This window comes from Salmo salar, chromosome ssa10 (assembly GCF_905237065.1).
Source record: "Salmo salar chromosome ssa10, Ssal_v3.1, whole genome shotgun sequence".
In the NCBI taxonomy this organism is placed as follows: Eukaryota; Metazoa; Chordata; class Actinopteri; order Salmoniformes; family Salmonidae; genus Salmo; species Salmo salar.
In genome coordinates this window covers 39,772,611-39,797,660 of record NC_059451.1, presented here as the reverse complement: position 1 = coordinate 39,797,660, position 25,050 = coordinate 39,772,611, and the positions used below count along the sequence as shown (strand labels likewise).

At 45.1% G+C, this 25,050-nt stretch overlaps 1 protein-coding gene and 1 non-coding gene across 3 annotated transcripts in view; one reads left to right on the top strand and one right to left on the bottom strand.

The window, feature by feature from the left end:
* Positions 1 to 25,050, bottom strand: part of gmds (GDP-mannose 4,6-dehydratase) — a 229,760-nt gene that overhangs the window by 7,043 nt on the left and 197,667 nt on the right. The window lies entirely within an intron of this gene.
* Positions 12,995 to 13,069, top strand: trnaa-ugc (transfer RNA alanine (anticodon UGC)). Its single transcript has one exon. It is a non-coding gene; the product is annotated as a tRNA-Ala (tRNA).

Here is a 25,050-nt window from a genome sequence, read left to right as displayed (position 1 = left end):
TAGAGGGGCCTTGTTCTGTTCCTGCATTCTATTATTCCTGAGGATGGGAAACAGATCATAATTCCTAGAGTCAGCAGAATGCTCTGGGAGAGGGAGAGAGCGATGGAGTGAGAGAAAGAGAGAGTTGAAGTGTGTTTGTCTCCTTATTGTAAGTGTGCATCTGTCTCCTCAATATGCATGTTTGTCAGATACTTTGTTGGTCTTGTCTGTATGTAACATGTCTATCAGCCCCAGGTTGTTTCAGATTTTTTGTTGTTATATCAAAGCAGACATGATTTCCCCTATTTAAACAAAATTCTTCTCAACCACAAGATCAAAAGGAGAAAAACAGAGGAAGAGAGAAAGGATGAGAGAGAGGGAGAAAGTGGCATTCTGCTCTCATCTTAATTGATGTGTAATTTCAGTAATGTTCGTGCACGGCGGGACCAGAGTTTGGGACTGCTTTTGACACTTGGACCTCTATGTTCCTCTATATTCTGATAAAATTATTCTAATAGACGTGTCGACATGGAGTAATTGTCTCTGTTAGGGGGAGTGTTGAGCTCTACAACACACATTGAGTCTCACAACTCAATCGCTGATTGAAAACTGTTTTCTGCCCCTCCAAAAAGATTGAATATGTAGACAATTGGCCTTCTTTCTGGGACTCACACACAAACAGGACCAAGCCTGGCCCGCTGAGGAGTGACGGACTCCATCCTAGCTGGAGGGGTGCTCTCATCTTATCTACCAACATGAACATGGCTCTAACTCCTCTAGCTCCACAATGAGATAGCCTGTTGCCTGGCCTGCACCCTGTTAGCCTGCCTGCCAGCTTGATGGAGTCTGCCACTAGCACAGCCAGCACAGCAGCTCAGCTTTCCCCATTGTCACCGTGTCCGTGCCTTTATATAGGTCTGGCAAAACTAAACATGGCGGTGTTCGCCCTAGAAAATTCACTGGAATAAAGACATCCTCCATTCCTGTCGTTATTTAAAGTATGTTATAATATCTCACATCTCAAAATAGGACTACTTAATGTTACATCCCTCACTTCTAAGGCAGTCATAGTCAATGAACTAAACACTGATCATAACCTTGATGTGATTGGCCTGACTGAAACATGGCTCAAGCCAGATTAATTTACTGTGTTAAATGAGAACTCTCCTCCAGGTTACAGCAGTGACCATATTCCCCGCGCATCCGCAAAGGCGGAGGTGTTGCTAACATTTACGATAGCAAATTTCAATTGACCCCCCCCATCAGTTAACCACCTAACCAAGGATCTACATTTAACCTTGCGTAAAACCCTAGATGCAGTCGCACCTCTAAAAACAAAAAACATTTGTCACAAGAAATTTGCTCCCTGGTATACAGAAAATAACCAAGCCCTGAAGCAAGCTTCTAGAAAATTGGAATGTAAATGGCGCTACACCAAACTGGAAGTCTTCCGACTACCGTGCGATATTGAGCCCTCACTGCTGCGCAATGAGCCTACTTTTCCAACCTAATTGAGGAGAATAGAAACAATTCAAAATATATTTTTGATACTGTCGCAAAGCTAACTAAAAAACAGCCTTCCCCAAGTGAGGATGGCCTTCACTTCAGCACTACACAGACCTACCAGGACCAAGGATCAATGGAGATACCAAAGTTTTTAAATCCTGTCTCTATCAACACATTCACGAAGATGGTCATGGCCTCTAAACCTTCCAGCTGCCTACTGGACCCTATTCCAACTAAACTACTGAAAGAGATACTTCCTGTGCTTGGCCCTCCTATGTTGAACATAATAAATGGCTCTCTATCCACCGGATGTGTACCAAACTCACTAAAAGTGGCAGTAATAAAGCCTCTCCTGAAAAAGCCAAACCTTGACCCATAATAAAAAAAATTACAATAATAATCGGCATATATCGAATCTCCCATTCCTCTCAAGACAAATAATGTATACAAAACGCTCCGGTCAGGTTTTAGACCCCATCATAGTACTGAGACTGCACTCGTGAAGGTGGTGAATCACCTTTTAATGGCATCAGACTAAGGCTCTGAATCTGTCCTCGTGCTCCTCGACCTAAGTCCCGCTTTTGACACAGTCGATCACCACATTCTTTTGAAGAGATTGGAAACTCTAATTGGTCTACACGGACAAGTTTTTGCCTGGTTTAGATCTTATCTGTCAGAAAGATATCTGTTGGAAAGATATCAGTTCGTCCTCTGACAAATCAATGGGAAGTTTCGGTGTTCCTCAAGGTTCCGTTTTAGGCCCACTATTGTTTTCATTATATATTCTACCTCTTGGTGATGTCATTTGGAAAAACAAAATGTAAACTTTCACTGCTATGCGGACGACACACAGCTGTACATTTTGATGAAACATGGTGAAGCCCCAAAATTGCCTACCTTGGAAGCGTATGTTTCAGACATAAGGAAGTGGATGGAAGCAAACATTTTACTTTTAAACTCGGACCAAACAGAGATGCTAGTTCTACGTCCCAAGAAACAAAGAGATCTGCTGTTTGATCTGACAATTAATCTTGATGGTTGTACAGTCGTCTCAAATAAAACTGTGAAGGACCTCAGCGTTACTCTGGACCCTGATCTCTCTTTTGATGAACATAAAGAATATTTCAAGTGCAGCTTTTTCTAGCTTCCATATTTTCTTCAAACTTTTTGTCCAAAAATGATGCATAAAAGCTTACCCATGCTTTTGTCACTTCTAGATTACACTACTGCAATGCGCTATTCTTCGGCTACCCAGATAAAGCACTAAATAAACTTCAGTTAGTGCTAAATACATCTGCTAGAATCTTGACTAGAACCAACAAATTCAATCATATCACTCCAGTGCCTCTCTACACTGGTTTCCTGTTAAGGCTAGGATTTCTAGGTTTTATTGCTAACTTACAAAGCATTAAATAGACTTGCTCCTACCTATCTCTCTGATTTGATACTGCCGTACATACCTACACGTACGCTACGATCACAAGACGTATACCTCCTTATTGTCCCTAAAATTTTGAAGAAAACAGCTGGAGGCAGGGCTTTCTCTTATAGAGCTCCATTTTTATGGAATGGTCTGCCTATCCATCAGAGACGCAGACTCGGTCTCGACTTTTAAGTCTACTGAAGACTCATCTCATCAGTAGGTACTATGATTTAGTGTAGTCTGGCCTAGGGGTGCAAAGGTGAATGGTAAGGCACTGGAGTGACGAACCGCCCTGGCTGTCTCTGCATGGCTGGCTCCTCTCTCCACTGGGATTCTCTGGCTCTGACCCTATTGCGGGGGTTGAGTCATTGGCTTACTAGTGTTCTCCCATGCCGTACCTAGGAGGGGTGCATAACGTCGTAGCAGGCTTTATTCGCTATACTCGACTTGGGTGGGTTGAGTCACTGACGTGATCTTCCTGTCCAGTTTTGCGCCCCCTCGGGCTTGCGGTGGAGGAGATCTTCATGGGCTATACTCAGCCTTGTAAGTTGGTGGTCTGTTACTATCCCTCTAGTGGTGTGGGGGCTGTGCTTAGGCAAAGTGGGTGGGGTTACAGCTCTAGGACCATGCCTCAGAACTACCTGGCCTGACGACTCCTGGCTGTCCCCATCCCCAGTCCACCGTGTCATGCTGCTGCTCCAGTTTCAACAGTTCTGCCTGTGGAGATGGAACCCTGACCTGTTCACCGGACGTGCTACCTTGTCATGCTGCTGCTCCAGTTTCAACTGTTCTGCCTGAGGAGATGGAACCCTGACCTGTTCACCGGACGTGCTACCTTGTCCCGGACCTGCTGTTTTCGACCCTCTCTCTCCCTCTCTACCGCACCTGCTGTCTGGACCTCTGAATGCTCGGCTATGAAAAGCCAACTGACATTTACTCCTGAGGTGCTGACCTGTTGCACCATCTATAACCACTGTGATTATTATTTGACCCTGCTGGTCATCTATGAATGTTTGAACATCTTGGCCATGTACTGTTATAATCTCCACCCGGAAGAGGACTGGCCACCTCTCAGACCCTGGTTCCTCTCTAGGTTTCTTCCTAGGTTCCTGCCTTTCTAGGGAGTTTTTCCTAGCCACCACGCTTCTACATCTGCATTGCTTGCTGTTTGGGTTTTCTGTATAAGCATTTTGTTACATCTGCTGATGTAAAATGGGCTTTATAAATACATTTTATTTGATTTTAATAGCATTTTGATAGTGTTCTGATTGGATTCTGATAGCACTCGTGCTAATAAACATTGTATTTGTGTCTAGATATAAATAGAACAGATATACAACTTCTGTTACTGTTCTGAGGTTAGCGCAACATTAATGCTCTTATGTTTCTCTGAATGTCTGGATCCTACAGGTCTATATTATCGTTCCATTTCCCCCTGTCATTTCTGAAGCATTGATCCTATGCTTTCTAAGTCAAGTTTGTTTATTTATGTGTGTGTTGTGAAGCTGGCCTGCCTTGGCCCATGTTATCACGAGCTCCATCTCCACTCACCCCTTAGCCCTCATATACACATACACCAATACATACCATATAGACTACATACTAACCTCCATTCACACACCTCCTTTGGCAAAGACGTCACAGAGAAGTGAGGGCTAGGGCAGCTGAGGCAAATGCCCTTACAGCCACCCGTGTGTGTGTGTGTGTGTGTGTGTGTGTGTGTGTGTGTGTGTGTGTGTGTGTGTGTGTGTGTGTGTGTGTGTGTGTGTGTGTGTGTGTGTGTGTGTGTCACAAAGAGGAATGGGTTGCAAATGACTGTTTGTGCACATGCACACACACTATGATGGAGTGCAGGCCATTGGGGTGCTGGGGGTATTCTTCAGGGCTGAAGTAAGGGGTAAAGTGAGGTGGTTCCACTAGAGATCAACACAGCCTTCTGCTGTCTACTGCTCTTAACTCCACAGGATTTACTGCTGCTATTAGTCTCTGTACTCCTCCTGTAGCACTAATACTAGCACATACACACAGTCTTGTTTAACTAACCTTGTGGGAACACACAATTGATTCCCATTCAAAATCCCATTTTCCCGAACCAGCAAACTGTTCTGGTCCTCACAAGGATAGTGAATCACACACACTCTTTATCTTTCTGCAGAGGAATAGTTGAGGAGCTCTTTAACCAATGGAATGCATGGATTTTACACAGACCATTTGGATACACTCTGTGCGAGAGGTGTGTGTGTGTGTGAGAGAGAGAGGAAAAGGCTTGAGCGGGCATGCCCGTTCATCCTGGGTCATTGCATTTTGAACTGTCCCCCCTTCCCTTCTGCCATACCCCGTCCTCTTCTCCTGCCTCACTCCCCTCCTCTTCTCCTGCCTCATTCCCCATCCTCTTCTCCTGCCTCATTCCCCATCCTCTTCTCCTGCCTCATTCCCCATCCTCTTCTCCTGCCTCATTCCCCATCCTCTTCTCCTGCCTCATTCCCCATCCGCTTCTCCTGCCTCATTCCCCATCCTCTTCTCCTGCCTCATTCCCCATCCTCTTCTCCTGCCTCATTCCACATCCTCTTCTCCTGCCTCATTCCACATCCTCTTCTTTTGCCTCATTCCCCGTCCTCTTCTCCTGCCTCACTCCCCGTCCTCTTCTCCTGCCTCACTCCCCGTCCTCTTCTCCTGCCTCACTCCCCATCCTCTTCTCCTGCCTCATTCCACATCCTCTTCTCCTGCCTCACTCCCTGTCCTCTTCTCCTGCCTCACCCCCTCCCCTTCTCCTGCCTCACTCCCCTCCCCTTCTCCTGCCTCACTCCCCTCCCCTTCTCCTGCCTCACTCCCCTCCACTTCTCCTGCTCCAGCCCTCTCCTCTTCTCTTCTCCTGCCTCACCCCCCTTCTCCTGCCTCACCCCCCTCAACTTCTCCTGCCATACCCCATCCTCTTCTCCTGTCTCACCCCCTCCTCTTCTCCCGCCATACCCTCTCCTCTTCTCCTGCCATACCCTCTCCTCTTCTCCTGCCATACCCCGTCCTCTTCTCCTGCCTCACTCCCCTCCTCTTCTCCTGCCATACCCTTCTCTTCTCCTGCCTCACCCCCCCTCCTCTTCTCCTGCCTCACTCCCCTCCTCTTCTCCTGACATACCCTATCTTCTTCTCCTGCCTCACCCACCTCCTCTTCTCCTGCCTCACTCCCCTCCTCTTCTCCTGCCTCACTCCCCTCCTCTTCTCCTGCCTCACTCCCCTCCTCTTCTCCTGCCTCACTCCCCTCCTCTTCTCCTGCCATACTCCCCTCCTCTCTCCTATTCTCCTGCCATACCCCGTCCTCTTCTCCTTCCTCACTTTCCTCCTCTTCTCCTGCCTCACTCCCCTCCTCTCTCCTGCCATACCCTCTCCTCTTCTCCTGCCTCACTCCCCTCCTCTCTCCTGCCATACCCTCTCCTCTTCTCCTGCCTCACTCCCCTTTTTCCTGTCTCACCCCCTCCTCTTCTCCTGCCTCACTCCCCTCCTCTTCTCCTGCCATACTCCCCTCCTCGATCCTCTTCTCCTGCCTCACTCCCCTCCTCTTCTCCTGCCATACTCCCCTCCTCTCTCCTCTTCTCCTGCCATACCCCGTCCTCTTCTCCTGCCTCACTTTCCTCCTCTTCTCCTGCCTCACTCCCCTCCTCTCTCCTGCCATACCCTCTCCTCTTCTCCTGCCTCACTCCCCTCCTCTCTCCTGCCATACCCTCTCCTCTTCTCCTGCCTCACTCCCCTCCTCCTGCTCCAGCCCCTCTCCCCTTCTTCCTGTCTCACCCCCTCCTCTTCTCCTGCTCCAGCCCTCTCTTCTCCTGCCATACCCTCTCCTCTTCTCCTGCCATACCCTCTCCTCTTCTCCTGCCATACCCCATCCTCTTCTCCTGCCATACCCCATCCTCTTCTCCTGCCTCACTCACCTCCTCTTCTCCTGCCAAAAGCCGTCCTCTTCTCCTGCCTCACCCTCCTCCTCATCTCCTGCCTCACCCTCTCTTCTCCTGCTCCAGCCCTTCCTCTTCTCCTGCCTCACCCCCTACTCTTCTCCTGCCTCACCCCCTACTCTTCTCCTGCTCCAGCCCTCTCCTCTCCTCCTGCCTCACCCCCTACTCTTCTCCTGCCTCACCCACCTCTTCCTCTCTTGCCTCACCCCTCCTCCTCTCCTGCCTCACCCCTCCTCCTCTCCTGCCTCACCCCCCCTCCTCATCTCCTGCCTCACCCCCTCCTCATCTCCTGCCTCACCCCCTCCTCATCTCCTGCCTCACCCCCTCCTCATCTCCTGCCTCACCCCCTCCTCATCTCCTGCCTCACCCACCCTCTTCTCCTGCTCCAGCCCTCTCTTCTCCTCCTGCCTCACCCACCCTCTTCTCCTGCTCCAGCCCTCTCTTCTCCTCCTGCCTCACCCCCTACTCTCCTCCTGCCTCACCCCCTACTCTTCTCCTGCCTCACCCCCTACTCCTCTCTTGCCTCACCCCCTACTCCTCTCTTGCCTCACCCCCTCCTCTTCTCCTGCCTCACCCCACCTCCTCTTCTCCTGCCTCACCCCACCCCCTCATCTCCTGCCTCACCCCCTCCTCATTTCCTGTCTCACCCCCCTCCTCCTATCCTGCCTCACCCCCTCCTCCTATCCTGCCTCCCCCTCTCTCAGCCCTAGTCTTGGATTGAGTGGGGAAAAGAGGCATGAGAGGAAGAGGAGGAGAGGATGGGGAGAGGAGGTGGGAAAGAATGGTGGGGTAGGAGGGGGAAATGAGAATGGAGGGGAAGAGGAGGTGAGAGGAGGTAAGAGGGGACTTCACTGGGAAAAGGAAAGAACGGTTTTCCAGTTTTCCATACAGCTCAGTTAAGAAGATCCTGTCTGTTTGAGAGGCGTTTCCTCTCCTCTCCCAGCAGCATTCCTTATCTTATCAGCCCCAATCATCAGCCAGCACTCATCATGCCCAAACAGGGAGAGAGCCACATCCAGGGTGTGTAGCGAGAGACGGTAAGAGAGAAAGAAAGACAGAAAAGGTAGGGGGGACTTAAGTATACTCCCTCTAATTATCCTATTATTCTCTCTTTCTCTCTCTCTCGTGGGGGGGGCAGTGAACTGTCTGGTCTGCAGAGGAAATGCCCTACTGGCCATGCTCAGAACAAAATACAGTCTACAAAGAGAAATAGTGGGTTGAGGGGAGAGCAAGGGAGTCGTTGTGGAAGGAGAAAGAGAGGGAGGACAGCACGACAGACAAGCTGGGAGAAAGATTGAGTGAGAAAAATAAATAAATTGAGCAAGAGAGAGGGGGAGGATAGGGGAGAGGGATAGTGTGGCAGGCAGGTAGGGAGGGAGTGAAAGAGAGAAAATCAGTGTGATGGAGCAGCCTTAAGGCTGGAGGAATGTTCCTAAGTTCAGGAGGTTTTGATGGTGTGTGTGTTCAGGGTGTAGGGGCAGGGGTTAATTGTGGTGTGACCTCTCTAACGTCTTTCCCTGGCTCGTTATCATGATTGGGTAATTAATTCTTGGGGCGCCTCTCCTCACTTTCTCAAAAAAGGAGGTTGTGTGTGTGAATGAGAGACAGAGAGGAAGGTAGAGAGAGAGAGAGAGGAAGAGACAGATAACCCAGTATCAAAATACAAGATGACTGACCAACACCCAGTCATTATTAAAACACTAACTGAGTGTTTGAGAGTGTTTGATCTGATAGTGCACAGTATGGTAACACAGCTGTTTACAGTATAATACGTGGGCATGTACTGTGAAGTGGAGTCGGACGTGGTTCAACACATTCTTTCAGACACTCAGATTACACAGCAAGAAACATGAGCCACACACACACACACACACATGTACACACCTGTACACACACTAACACACACGCACACGCGTGTACACACACACGCGTGTGTACACTCACACTTGTACACACACACACACACACACACACACACACACACACACACACACACACACACACACGTGAACAGACACACACGTGAACAGACACACACACACACACACACACACACACACACACACACACACACACACACACACACACACACACACACACACACACACACACACACACACACACACACGTGAACAGACACACATACACACACACAGACACGTGTACACACACACACACACACAACACACACACAACACACACACACACACACACGTGAACAGACACACATACACACACACATACACGTGTACACACACACACACACACACACACACACGCACACACACACACACATACACACGTGTACACTCACACATCCATGTACACACACACACACACACACACACACACACACACACACACACACACACGTGTACACATACACACGTGTACACATACACACAAACACGTGTACACACACACCCCCGTGTACACACACGTGTAAACCACCACCACCCCACACACACACACACACACACACACACACACACACACACACACACACACACACACACACACACACACGTGCTCACACACACACACACGTGTACACTCACACATCCATGTACACACACACACACACACACACACACACACACACACACACACACACACACACACACTCACGTGTACACATACACACAAACACGTGTACACACACACCCCCGTGTACACACACGTGTAAACCCAGCCACACACACACACAAACGTGTACACACACAGACACACACGCATGTACAGACACACACACCCACTTGTACACACACACACACCCACTTGTACACACACACACACACACACACACACACGTGTGTACACACACACACACACACACACACACACACACACACACACACACACACACACACACACACACACACACACACACACACACACACAGAGAGAGAGAGAGAGACAGACACAGACTCACGAGTGTGGGTTTGCTACGGAATGAGTTGGAAGATTGCCATACTATAACATGGTGGGATACTGTGTATGTGTACATTTAAACAAACAGTACAACTGGCACAGAGTTACAAATGCCACTATAAATCTGACTCAGACAGTGCCAATGCTTCACCTCTCTCTTGCTTTCCTAAATTCCTTTCCTTCCTTCCCCCCTTTCCTGTCTTCTCGTGACTCTCACTCTTCTTTTTCCACTCCATTCCCTATGACCATTTAAAAGATGAAGGCAAAGAAAGGAGATGGGCAATTTCATCGTGACATCATAAAACATGTAGTCTATGTATCAGTAAACCCTGAGCCAGACGAGACCAACTGCCTGAGAGGAAGACGAGACCAACTGCCTGAGAGGAAGACGAGACCAACTGCCTGAGATGAAGACGAGACCAACTGCCTGAGAGGAAGACGAGACCAACTGCCTGAGAGGAAGACGAGACCAACTGCCTGAGATGAAGACGAGACAAACTGCCTGAGAGGAAGACGAGACCAACTGCGTGAGAGGAAGACGAGACCAACTGCCTGAGAGGAAGACGAGACCAACTGCCTGAGAGGAAGACGAGACCAACTGCCTGAGAGGAAGACGAGACCAACTGCCTGAGAGGAAGACGAGACCAACTGCCTGAGAGGAAGACGAGACCAACTGCCTGAGAGGAAGACGAGACCAACTGCCTGAGAGGAAGACGAGACCAACTGCCTGAGAGGAAGACGAGACCAACTGCCTGAGAGGAAGACGAGACAAACTGCCTGAGAGGAAGACGAGACCAACTGCCTGAGAGGAAGACGAGACCAACTGCCTGAGAGGAAGACGAGACCAACTGCCTGAGAGGAAGACGAGACCAACTGCCTGAGAGGAAGACGAGACCAACTGCCTGAGAGGAAGACGAGACCAACTGCCTGAGAGGAAGACGAGACAAACTGCCTGAGATGAAGACGAGACAAACTGCCTGAGAGGAAGACGAGACCAACTGCCTGAGATGAAGACGAGACCAACTGCCTGAGAGGAAGACGAGACCAACTGCCTGAGAGGAAGACGAGACCAACTGCCTGAGAGGAAGACGAGACCAACTGCCTGAGAGGAACATGAGACTGGGACTCTGTCTCAATTGTCAAAAAATCCATCATGGCCTTTGAAATAACTGACCTATCAAGTGCAGAAAAGGAGACGAGGACAGAATAGATTTTTTCACAAATGAGAAAGAGCCAAAGTCAGACTAAAGGGGTGAAATTTAAATAAAATAAAATGTAAGGTATAGACTAACAGTAAAATGCTTGCGGGCCCTTCCCAACAATGCAGAGAGAAAACAAATAGAGAAATAATAGAAAAGTAAAACACGTAATAATATATACACAATGAGTAACGATAACATGGCTATATACACAATGAGTAACGATAACATGGCTATATACACAATGAGTAACGATAACATGGCTATATACACAATGAGTAACGATAACATGGCTATACACACAATGAGTAACGATAACATGGCTATACACACAATGAGTAATGATAACATGGCTATATACACAATGAGTAATGATAACATGGCTATATACACAATGAGTAACGATAACATGGCTATATACACAATGAGTAACGATAACATGGCTATACACACAATGAGTAATGATAACATGGCTATATATACAATGAGTAACGATAACATGGCTATATACAAACAGAGTAACGATAACATGGCTATATACACAATGAGTAACGATAACATGGCTATATACACAATGAGTAATCATAACTTCTTATGGATGGTGGCAGTATTGAGTAGCTTGGATGACTGACGTGCCCAGAGTAAACTGCCTGCTACTCACTCCCAGAAACTAGAATATGCATATTATTAGTAGATTTGGATAGAAAACACTCTGAAGTTTCTAAAACTGTTTGAATGATGTCTGTGAGTATAACAGAACTCATATGGCAGGCAAAAACCTGACAAAAAAATCCAAACAAGAGTGGTCTGTAGGACTTCAATTAATTCCCTATCCAAACTACAGTGTCTGTGGGATCATTTTGCACTTCCTAAGGCTTCCACTAGATGTCAACAGTCTTTAGAACCTTGTTTGAGGCTTCTACTGTAAAGTGGGGATGAATAAGAGCTACTGGAGTCAGAACACTGCCAGCAGGGCATGAGCCCCAGGCATGCACACTCACGTGAGAGGTACCTCAGTTCCATTGCATTTCTGAAGACAAAGGATTTCTCCGGTTGAAACTTTATTGCGGATGTGCGATAAAAACATCCTAAAGATTGATTCTATACATCGTTTGACATGTTTCTACGAACTGTAATGGAAATGTTTGAGTTTTCGTCTGACATGCGTGTCCTGAATTTGGATTTGTGAACTGAAGGCGCGATCAAAAAGGAGGTATTTGGACATAAAGGATGGACTTTATCGAACAAAACAAACATTTATTGTGGACCTGGGATACCTGGGAGTGCATTCTGATGAAGATCATCAAAAGTAAGTGAATATTTATAATGCTGTTTCTGACTATTGTTGACTCCAACATGGCGGATATATTGTTTGGCATGTTTTTGTTGTCTGAGCGCCGTACTCAGATTATTGCTTTTTCGGTAAAGCTTTTTTGAAATCTGACACAGCGGTTGCATTAAGGAGAAGTTTATCTAAAGTTCCATGCATAACACTTGTATTTTCATGAACATTTATGATGGGTATTTCTGTAAATTGATGTGGCTCTCTGCAAAATCACCGGATGTTTTGGAGGCAAAACATTACTGAACATAACGTGTCAATGTAAACTGATATTTTTGGATATAAATATGAACTTTATCGAACAAAACATACATGTATTGTGTAACATGAAGTCATATGAGTGTCATCTGATGAAGATCATCAAAGGTTAGTGATTCATTTTATCTCTATTTCTGCTTTTTGTGACTCCTCTCTTTGGCTGGAAAATGGCTGTGTTTTTGTGTGTTTAGGCGCTGACCTAATATAATCATATGGTTTGCCGTCGCCGTAAAGCCTTTTTGAAATCAGACACTGTGGCTGGATTAACAAGAAGCAAAGCTTTAAAATGGTGTATAATACTTGTATATTTGAGGAATTTTAATTCTGAGATTTTTGTTGTTTTGAATTTGCCGCCCTGCACTTTCACTTGCTGTCGTCATATCGATCCCCTAACGGGATTCAAGCCAACTGGGCCTCCCTGTGGCTCAGTTGGTAGAGCATGGTGTTTGCAACGCCAGGGTTGTGGGTTCAAATCCCACGGGGGGCCAGTACAAAAAAAACTAAAAATGCATGAAATGAAATGTATGTATTCACTACTGTAAGTCACTCTGGATAAGAGCGTCTGCTAAATGACTCAAATGAAAATGTATAAGTTTTAACATGGCTATATACACAATGAGTAACGATAACATGGCTATACACACAATGAGTAATGATAACATGGCTTATACACACAATGAGTAACGATAACATGGCTATATACACAATGAGTAATGATAACATGGCTATACACACAATGAGTAACGATAACATGGCTATATACACAATGAGTAACGATAACATGGCTATACACACAATGAGTAACGATAACATGGCTATACACACAATGAGTAATGATAACATGGCTATATACACAATGAGTAACGATAACATGGCTATATACACAATGAGTAATGATAACATGGCTATATACACAATGAGTAATGATAACATGGCTATATACACAATGAGTAACGATAACATGGCTATATACACAATGAGTAACGATAACATGGCTATATACACAATGAGTAACGATAACATGGCTATACACACAATGAGTAACGATAACATGGCTATACACACAATGAGTAACGATAACATGGCTATACACACAATGAGTAACGATAACATGGCTATATACACAATGAGTAACGATAACATGGCTATACACACAATGAGTAACGATAACATGGCTATACACACAATGAGTAATGATAACATGGCTATATACACAATGAGTAACGATAACATGGCTATACACACAATGAGTAACGATAACATGGCTATATACACAATGAGTAATGATAACATGGCTATATACACAATGAGTAACGATAACATGGCTATACACACAATGAGTAACGATAACATGGCTATACACACAATGAGTAATGATAACATGGCTATACACACAATGAGTAACGATAACATGGCTATATACACAGGGTACCAGTAGAGAATCGATGTGCAGGGGTACGAGGTCATTGAGGTAGATATGTACATATAGGTAGGGATAAAGTGACTAGGCAACAGGACAGACAATAAACAGTAGCAGCAGCGTATGTGATGAGACAAAAAAAGTTAATGCCAAAAGGGTCAATGCAGATAGTCCGGGTAGCTATTTGGTTAACTATTTAGCAGTCTTATGGCTTTGGGGTAGAAGCTGTTCTGGGTCCTGTTGGTACCGCCTGCAGTGCAGAGTCTATGACTTGGGTGGCTGGAGTCTTTGAAAAACAGCATGTCCTGCACTTTCCAGGTGTTGCAAGAACTTTAATGATCCTTTAGTCATAAGAACCATCTGTCAACATGATGATGAGTCAGCAAATCTCTCTTTAACTAAAACTTGCCAAAATGTCAATATAATGCATTAGGTTTTAATGAATAAATACATGGAATAAACCCAACGCCAACAGGAGAAGTGGGCGAAGGTGGGAGCCTGGGCTCTGAGTGTCAGACAGCCCTGAGGCATGGAGCATTGAGCTCTACAGACAGACAGAGACATGAGAAGAGACAAGGGCCTGAGAGAGAGAAAGAGAGCGAGAGGTTGGAGCAGATTTCTCTCATCAGGTCGTGGTTCGACTACGGCTGTCTGATAGCACAAGAATTCTGGCCCACGCTCCTCTTCTCTCCTGGATGCTGAATGCGCTCTCGCTACCTCTATCTCCCGGAGCTCTGCCAAGTAATTACTGAGAGATGCTGAGGATACTCCCTCCCTCCATCTGGCAGAGCACTGCCAAGTAATTACTGAGAGATGCTGAGGACACTCCCTCCCTCCATCTGGCAGAGCACTGCCAAGTAATTACTGAGAGATGCTGAGGACACTCCCTCCCTCCATCTGGCAGAGCACTGCCAAGTAATTACTGAGAGATGCTGAGGACACTCCCTCCCTCCATCTGGCAGAGCACTGCCAAGTAATTACTACAAGGTGCTGAAGACATGTCCATCCATCAGAACACTGACACACCTGTACACAAACAGGGCAGGTGTACACAGATACACAGATAAACATGCACACACACACAGGCATACACACATTGAACAAATACACATTTCTGGATACCTGCCTATAGCCAAAAGCCGTCGGAGAGAATTCTACCTCTTTGAACAACCTCTGTCTCAGTCAGTCAGTCAGTCAGTCAGTCAGTCAGTCAGTCAGTCAGTCAGTCAGTCAGTCAGTCAGTCAGTCAGTCAGTCAGTCAGTCACCCTTCTGTCACTCACTCTCCTCCCTCATAGTCTATACTTTAAAGATGTAATCCGCAGTATGGGGAAACTGAGCCGCTGTCCGCTCCACGGCCATTGTTATTGTTTTTGTTGACGTAGCAGAGGTGGGGAGCGTCGCGCATCGTAGTTAAAAACATTGTCCTACATACGCTGCTGTTCTATCACGTGTGTAATGATGTCTGAGGGGAATAAACAGTGTTGGTTGTTTGCAGTAACTTCTTTGTTGTTGTAATATCACAAACGGACGTGGTACGTTCACCATCAAGGATTCCAGCTTTAACACCCTGGTCTGTCCCCTTATAATACACCCCTTCTACCCCCCCTTCTCTCACCTCTTTCCACCCACCCACCCACTCTGCCTCCACCCTTCTCTCTCCCTCTCAGGGAGTAGTACCGGGTCAGTCAGGTTGTGGGTTGGACTGCTGAGGGGCCCAGGGCTAAGGCTGCGACAGTAGGAGGAAACTCCTTCAGCAAATTCCAGACATACACTGTACACACTAGGATACTTCAACATTTACAGTCACACATACACAGATTACACACGTACAGAGTCACAGATTAGACACGCAGACACAGAGTCACAGATTAGACACGGAGACACAGAGTCACAGATTAGACACGCAGACACAGAGTCACAGATTAGACACGCAGACACAGAGTCACAGATTAGACACGCAGACACAGAGTCACAGATTAGACACGCAGACACAGAGTCACAGATTAGACACACAGACACAGACTCACAGATTAGACACGCAGACACAGACTCACAGATTAGACACGCAGACACAGACTCACAGATTAGACACGCAGACACAGACTCACAGATTAGACACGCAGACACAGACTCACAGATTAGACACGCAGACACAGACTCACAGACTAGACACGCAGACACAGACTCACAGATTAGACACGCAGACAGACTCACAGATTAGACACGCAGACACAGACTCACAGATTAGATACGCAGACAGACTCACAGATTAGATACGCAGACACAGACTCACAGATTAGATACGCAGACACAGACTCACAGATTAGACACGCAGACACAAACTCACAGATTAGACACGCAGACACAGACTCACAGATTAGATACGCAGACACAGACTAGATACGCAGACACAGACTCACAGATTAGATACACAGACACACAGATTAGATACACAGACACAGACTCACAGATTAGATACACAGACACAGACTCACACAGAGTCAGACACACACTAACACTACACCCGGACTCTACACACACAGTGGATACATACTCAAACACTGGACACACTAGATTCACACTTACAAGTATAGTCACTTACACACTTACACATACACATTAGATTAGTAGCTACACTAGTCATACATGCAGACTCAGTAGAGCTCGTTTTTCCAGGGCCTCTCAGGTAAGGTGAGGTCCTGTGCCCTCGGCAGACAGACATGAGCTGAGCTGCTCCCTGCAGAGCCTTGTTACAACTGAACCCAGCAGCGTTTGGCCAACCTCCAGGCCTTTTACGGCTTCAATTACAGACAGCTTCAACGAGTCCCAATTAACCAGTAAATCATTGCAAAGCCAAGTGTCTCTCTTTCTCTAACAGTCCCTCTCTCTCTATCTCTCTGTTGTTGTCTGTGTTTTTCTCTCTGTCTTTCTCTCTCCCCCTCTCTGTATATCTATCTCTCTGTTGTTCTCTGTGTTTTTCTCTCTGTCGTTCTTTCTCCCCCCTTCTCTCTCCCTCTCTCTGGTCTCTTTCAATACCCCCCTCTCTGCCACAGAAACCTTCCACTTCCCAACTCAGAGCTATAAAACCTTATGGAGTCTCTCCCTTCCAGACTGACAAGGTGTGATATAGGTTTAAACACACACAGGTAGGCAAATGGACAAATTGAAAAAGCTTTGTGAGCAAGCAACAGGCCTAAGGGAGGACGTAAGTTTAAATAAGGCTGCAGTCAGAGCTCTACCTGACGTTACAGTGGTTGTAGTGAGTTCTTTAATAAAGCTCTACCTGACGTTACAGTGGTTGTAGTGAGTTCTTTAATAAAGCTCTACCTGACGTTACAGTGGTTGTAGTGAGTTCTTTATTAAGGCTCTACCTGACGTTACAGTGGTTGTAGTGAGTTCTTTAATAAAGCTCTACCTGACGTTACAGTGGTTGTAGTGAGTTCTTTAATAAAGCTCTACCTGACGTTACAGTGGTTGTAGTGAGTTCTTTAATAAAGCTCTACCTGACGTTACAGTGGTTGTAGTGAGTTCTTTAATAAAGCTCTACCTGACGTTACAGTGGTTGTAGTGAGTTCTTTAATAAAGCTCTACCTGACGTTACAGTGGTTGTAGTGAGTTCTTTATTAAAGCTCTACCTGACGTTACAGTGGTTGTAGTGAGTTCTTTAATAAAGCTCTACCTGACGTTACAGTGGTTGATGTGAGTTCTTTAATAAAGCTCTACCTGACGTTACAGTGGTTGTAGTGAGTTCTTTATTAAAGCTCTACCTGACGTTACAGTGGTTGTAGTGAGTTCTTTATTAAAGCTCTACCTGACGTTACAGTGGTTGTAGTGAGTTCTTTATTAAAGCTCTACCTGACGCTACAGTGGTTGTAGTGAGTTCTTTATTAAGGCTCTACCTGACGTTACAGTGGTTGTAGTGAGTTCTTTAATAAAGCTCTACCTGACGTTACAGTGGTTGTAGTGAGTTCTTTATTAAGGCTCTACCTGACGTTACAGTGGTTGTAGTGAGTTCTTTAATAAAGCTCTACCTGACGTTACAGTGGCTGTAGTGAGTTCTTTAATAAAGCTCTACCTGACGTTACAGTGGTTGTAGTGAGTTCTTTATTAAAGCTCTACCTGACGTTACAGTGGTTGTAGTGAGTTCTTTAATAAAGCTCTACCTGACGTTACAGTGGTTGTAGTGAGTTCTTTATTAAGGCTCTACCTGACGCTACAGTGGTTGTAGTGAGTTCTTTATTAAGGCTCTACCTGACGTTACAGTGGTTGTAGTGAGTTCTTTAATAAAGCTCTACCTGACGTTACAGTGGTTGTAGTGAGTTCTTTATTAAGGCTCTACCTGACGTTACAGTGGTTGTAGTGAGTTCTTTAATAAAGCTCTACCTGACGTTACAGTGGTTGTAGTGAGTTCTTTATTAAAGCTCTACCTGACGTTACAGTGGTTGTAGTGAGTTCTTTAATAAAGCTCTACCTGACGTTACAGTGGTTGTAGTGAGTTCTTTATTAAAGCTCTACCTGACGTTACAGTGGTTGTAGTGAGTTCTTTAATAAAGCTCTACCTGACGTTACAGTGGTTGTAGTGAGTTCTTTATTAAGGCTCTACCTGACGTTACAGTGGTTGTAGTGAGTTCTTTATTAAGGCTCTACCTGACGTTACAGTGGTTGTAGTGAGTTCTTTAATAAAGCTCTACCTGACGTTACAGTGGTTGTAGTGAGTTCTTTATTAAGGCTCTACCTGACGTTACAGTGGTTGTAGTGAGTTCTTTAATAAAGCTCTACCTGACAGTACAGTGGTTGTAGTGAGTTCTTTATTAAGGCTCTACCTGACGTTACAGTGGTTGTAGTGAGTCCTTTAATAAAGCTCTACCTGACGTTACAGTGGTTGTAGTGAGTTCTTTAATAAAGCTCTACCTGACGTTACAGTGGTTGTAGTGAGTTCTTTAATAAAGCTCTACCTGACGTTACAGTGGTTGTAGTGAGTTCTTTAATAAAGCTCTACCTGACGTTACAGTGGTTGTAGTGAGTTCTTTATTATGCTCTACCTGACGTTACAGTGGTTGTAGTGAGTTCTTTATTAAAGCTCTACCTGACGTTACAGTGGTTGATGTGAGTTCTTTAATAAAGCTCTACCTGACGTTACAGTGGTTGTAGTGAGTTCTTTATTAAAGCTCTACCTGACGTTACAGTGGTTGTAGTGAGTTCTTTAATAAAGCTCTACCTGACGTTACAGTGGTTGTAGTGAGTTCTTTAATAAAGCTCTACCTGACATTACAGTGGTTGTAGTGAGTTCTTTATTAAAGCTCTACCTGACGTTACAGTGGTTGTAGTGAGTTCTTTATTAAAGCTCTAGCTGACGTTACAGTGGTTGTAGTGAGTTCTTTATTAAAGCTCTACCTGACGTTACAGTGGTTGTAGTGAGTTCTTTAATAAAGCTCTACCTGACGTTACAGTGGTTGATGTGAGTTCTTTAACCTCTATGGGCTAGGCGGGACGAATTCGTCCCACCTACGTAACAGCCACTTGAAGCCTGTGGCGCGATTTTCAAAACCTTAAAAATCCTATTACTTCAATTTCTCAAACATATGACTATTTTACATCTATTTAAAGACAAGACTCTCGTTAATCTAACTACACTGTCCGATTTCAAAAAGGCTTTACAACGAAAGCAAAAAATTTGATTATGTCAGCAGAGTCCCAAGCCAGAAATAATCAGACACCCATTTTTCAAGCTAGCATATAATGTCACCAAAACCCAGAAGACAGCTAAATGCAGCACTCACCTTTGATGATCTTCATCAGATGACAACCCTAGGACATTATGTTATACAATACATGCATGTTTTGTTCAATCAAGTTCATATTTATATCAAAAACCAGCTTTTTACATTAGCATGTGACGTTCAGAACTAGCATACCCCCCGCAAACTTCCGGGGAATTCGCTAACATTTTACTAAATTACTCACGATAAACGTTCACAAAAAGCATAACAATTATTTTAAGAATTATAGATACAGACCTCCTCTATGCACTCGATATGTCCGATTTTAAAATAGCTTTTTGGTGAAAGCACATTTTGCAATATTCTAAGTACATAGCCCAGGCATCACTGGCTAGCTTTTTAGACACCCGGCAAGTTTAGCACTCACCATAATCATATTTACTATTATAAAAGTTTGATTACCTTTTGTTGTCTTCGTCAGAATGCACTCCCAGGACTGCTACTTCAATAACAAATGTTGGTTTGGTCCAAAATAATCCATCGTTATATCCGAATAGCGGCGTTTTGTTCGTGCGTTCCAGACACTATCCGAAATGGTAAAGAAGGGTCGTGCGCATGGCGCAATTCGTGACAAAAAAATTCTAAATATTCCATTACCGTACTTCGAAGCATGTCAACCGCTGTTTAAAATCAATTTTTACGCCATTTTTCTCGTAGAAAAGCGATAATATTCCGACAGGGAATCTCCTTTTCGGCAAACAGAGGAAAAAATCACAAAGGCGGGGGCGGTCGGGTCACGCGCCTAAGCCCAGAGTCCCTTGATCGGCCACTTGAGAAAGGCGATAATGTGTTTCAGCCTGGGGCTGGGATGACGACATTCAGGTTTTTCCCGGGCTCTGAGCGCCTATGGACGACGTAGGAAGTGTCACGTTGGAGCAGAGATCCTTAGTAAAAGATAGAGATGGAAAAGAAGTTCAAGAAATGGTCAGACAGGCCACTTCCTGTAAAGGAATCTCTCAGGTTTTGACCTGCCATTTGAGTTCTGTTATACTCACAGACACCATTCAAACAGTTTTAGAAACTTTAGGGTGTTTTCTATCCATATGTAATAAGTATATGCATATTCTAGTTACTGGGTAGGAGTGGTAACCAGATTAAATCGGGTATGTTTTTTATCCAGCCGTGTCAATACTGCCCCCTAGCCCTAACAGGTTAATAAAGCTCTACCTGACGTTACAGTGGTTGTAGTGAGTTCTTTATTAAGGCTCTACCTGACGTTACAGTGGTTGTAGTGAGTTCTTTAATAAAGCTTTACCTGACATTACAGTGGTTGTAGTGAGTTCTTTAATAAAGCTCTACCTGACGTTACAGTGGTTGTAGTGAGTTCTTTATTAAAGCTCTACCTGACGTTACAGTGGTTGTAGTGAGTTCTTTAATAAAGCTCTACCTGATGTTACAGTGGTTGTAGTGAGTTCTTTATTAAAGCTCTACCTGACGTTACAGTGGTTGTAGTGAGTTCTTTATTAAAGCTCTACCTGACGTTACAGTGGTTGTAGTGAGTTCTTTAATAAATCAAAAGTTATCTCCTCAACTTGTCAGATAGATTGAGGAAGTGCGATGTGATTGGGTACTGACTGGGGCAAATTACACTATGCCATAACCTCCATTATTTTAATTCTCTCAACTCTCTCTTCATATACTCTGCCTCCCTGTTTCTAAATACTACTCAAATCTTTATAGGTTAGCGGTGACGCCACGCCTGTGTGTCAGTTTTGCATGGCGCTTGGCTGTTAAGCGGTGTGACGTTTGTCTTTTCTTTATAATTTGTGTTCAGCAGAGATAAGCATGTTCTCATTTTCATATTTACCTGAAATCTAATTGTGGTGGACAATAAAAGGGTCCTAAAGAAAATAAACAGTGTTGTGCTGGAGGGAGCTGAACAGAACAAAGGCTCTGTGATTTAAATGATCAGTCAGTGATTTCAATTATTTGGCTTTTAAAGCTTTTAGAGTTGACAATGTCCTACTCAGATTTGAGCCCCAAAAGAATGTTTTTGCATAACGTATGACTATGCAGCAGTAGTAGCAGGGTTGGTTGAGGTTGAGAGGTATTGTTGTAGTCCTGCTGGTGTGTGTGTGAGGGCTGTGTGTTGTTGCAGTGGTGTTGTCACATTGTCTGGTGGTTGTGTGTGTGGCAAGAGAATGTGTGTATGTATGTGGGAGTGTTTGTTTATGTTGTGTATTTTGTACGTTTCATTGTGTTAGTTTCTTAAAGTTATGTGTGTGTGTGTGTGATTTGCACCGACACTGACCACAGGAAGTTCTTATCACTTACCTTGGCTGCTACTACCCTCCCTCCCTCCCTCCCTCTTCCCTTTCCCCTTCCTCACCCGTCTCGATACCCCTCCCTTTCCCTCTTGCCACAATCGAGATACAGGATCACATTACAGCCACCTCTAGAGGTTATAGGTCAATTCCATTTCTCAGCCCTCTCCCCCTGTTTCCCGTCTCTAAATCCACACACACACACACACACACACACACACACACACACACACACACACACACACACACACACACACACACACACACTTAAATCCTCTCCTAGGGTTAGAGCCCCTGTCCGCCAGATACACATCAGTTCACGCGTGGTGACCGACCAGGGAGGGGTATCCCTACTTCGGAAACCCTCTGTCTTCTCTCTCGACCCTGAAGGACAGCTCTATGACCCTTGACCTGTAAGATGACTCAGACAAATGCCCTGCACGGCCCTGAGAGCCACAGCATGCCTCCTGCCACTAGATGACAATGAGAAAAAGGGCAACTGTTGTTTATGCTTGCACTCTATCTGTGTTCCATTCATAAAAGGGAACATTGATCCATATTAGTGACTCAGGTTACAAAGAGCTTTAGCATCAGGGCTGTAGCCAGGGTTTGAGTTTTAGTGAGACTCGGACAGGGTCAGTTGTTTTTGTTATTCCAAGATATTTTTTTGAAAGTTGAAGCTCACAGACAGACAGACAGACAGACAGACAGACAGACAGACAGACAGACAGAAAGGAAGAAAGGAAGAAAGGAAGAAAGGACAGAGAGAGGTAATATACAGTACCAGTCAAAAGTTTGGGGACACCTACCGTAATTTCCGGACTATTAAGCACACCTGAATATAAGGCGCATCCACTGAATTAAAAAAAATATATTATTTTGAACATTAATAAGCCGCACGTCTATAAGCCGCAGGTGCCTACCGGTACATTGAAACAAATGAACTTTACACAGGCTTTAACGAAACACGGCTTGTAACAAAAATAAATAGGCTTTAACGAAACACGGCTTGTAACAAAAAATAAAAAATTAGCAGTAAGCTTTAGTTGTCTTTTTGCACTGAGTCAATTCCTCACGCTGCTGTTTCCAACGTCTTATCATCGACTCATTAAGACCAAGCTCCCGTGCAGCAGCTCCATTTCCTTTTCCAACAGCCAGATCAATCGCCTTCAACTTGAAAGCTGCATCATATGCATTTCTCTGTGTCTTTGCCATGATGAGGGTGACAAAATGACTACCGTAATCAGAATGATGGGAAGTTTGAGAGCGCTCGATTTAATCTAAACAGTAAACAAAAAAGTTGTTTGACCTTAACCCGTTCGGCAATTTCATTGGTCTAATGAAAGCTTCATGCCGCCAAAAAACTGAGCACGTCACAGAATGGTTTTAAAAAATAAAAAAATAAAAAAATTGAAAGCGGGAAAAATCCATATATTAGCTGTGTCATTGTTTAAGCCGCGAGGTTCAAAGCCTGGGAAAAAAGTTGCGGCTTATAGTCCGGAATTTACGGTACTCATTCCAGGTTTTTTAAAACATTAATATTTTATACATTGTAGAATAATAGTGAAGACATCAAAACTATGAAATAACACATATGGAATTGGCATTCTCTCAACAAGCTTCATGAGGTATTCACCTGGAATGCATTTCAATTAACAAGTGTGCTTTGCTAAAAGTTAATTTGTGAAATGTCTTTCCTTCTTAATGCGTTTGAGCCAATCAGTTGTGTTCTGAGAAGGTGGGGGTGGTATACAGAAGATAGTATTTTACCAAATAGGGCTAAGTCCATATTATGTCAAGAACAGCTCAAATAAGCAAAGAGAAACGATCCGGAAAATGTCAATCCGGAAAATGTCAAGAACTTTGAAAGTTTCTTCAGGTGCAGTCGCAAAAACCATCAAGCGCTATGATGAAACTGGCTCTCATGGGGACCGACACAGGAAAGAAAGACCCAGAGTTACCTCTGCTGTAGAGGATAAGTTCATTAGAGTTACCAGCATTAGAGTTACCAGAAATACAGTGTAGACATTGTTAATGTTGTAAATGACTATTGTAGCTGGAAACGGCAGATTTTTTATGGAATATCTACATAGGCGTACAGAGGCCCATTATCAGCAACCATCACTCCTGTGTTCCAATGGCACGTTTGAGAAACAGACACCTCACAAGTCCTCAACTGGCAGCTTCATTAAATAGTACACGCAAAACACCAGTCTCAACGTCAACAGTGAAGAGGCGACTCCGGGATGCTGGTCTTTTAGGCAGAGTTGCAAAGAAAAAGCCATATCTCAGACTGGCCAATAAAACTAAAAGATTTTACGTATGGGTGGCCCTGGGAATGAAACCCACAACCCTGGCGGTGCAAGCACCATGCTCTACCAACTGAGCCACACAGCACCATGCTCTACCAACTGAGCCACACAGCACCATGCTCTACCAACTGAGCCACACAGCACCATGCTCTACCAACTGAGCTACACAGCACCATGCTCTACCATCTGAGCTACACAGCACCATGCTCTACCATCTGAGCCACACAGCACCATGCTCTACCACCTGAGCCACACAGCACCATGCTCTACCAACTGAGCTACACAGCACCATGCTCTACCACCTGAGCCACACAGCACCATGCTCTACCAACTGAGCTACACAGCACCATGCTCTACCACCTGAGCCACACAGCACCATGCTCTACCACCTGAGCCACACAGCACCATGCTCTACCACCTGAGCCACACAGCACCATGCTCTACCATCTGAGCCACACAGGACCATGCTCTACCAACTGAGCCACACAGGACCATGCTCTACCATCTGAGCCACACAGGACCATGCTCTACCAACTGAGCCACACAGGACCATGCTCTACCAACTGAGCCACACAGGACCATGCTCTACCAACTGAGCCACACAGGACCATGCTCTACCATCTGAGCCACACAGCACCATGCTCTACCAACTGAGCCACACAGCACCATGCTCTACCATCTGAGCCACACA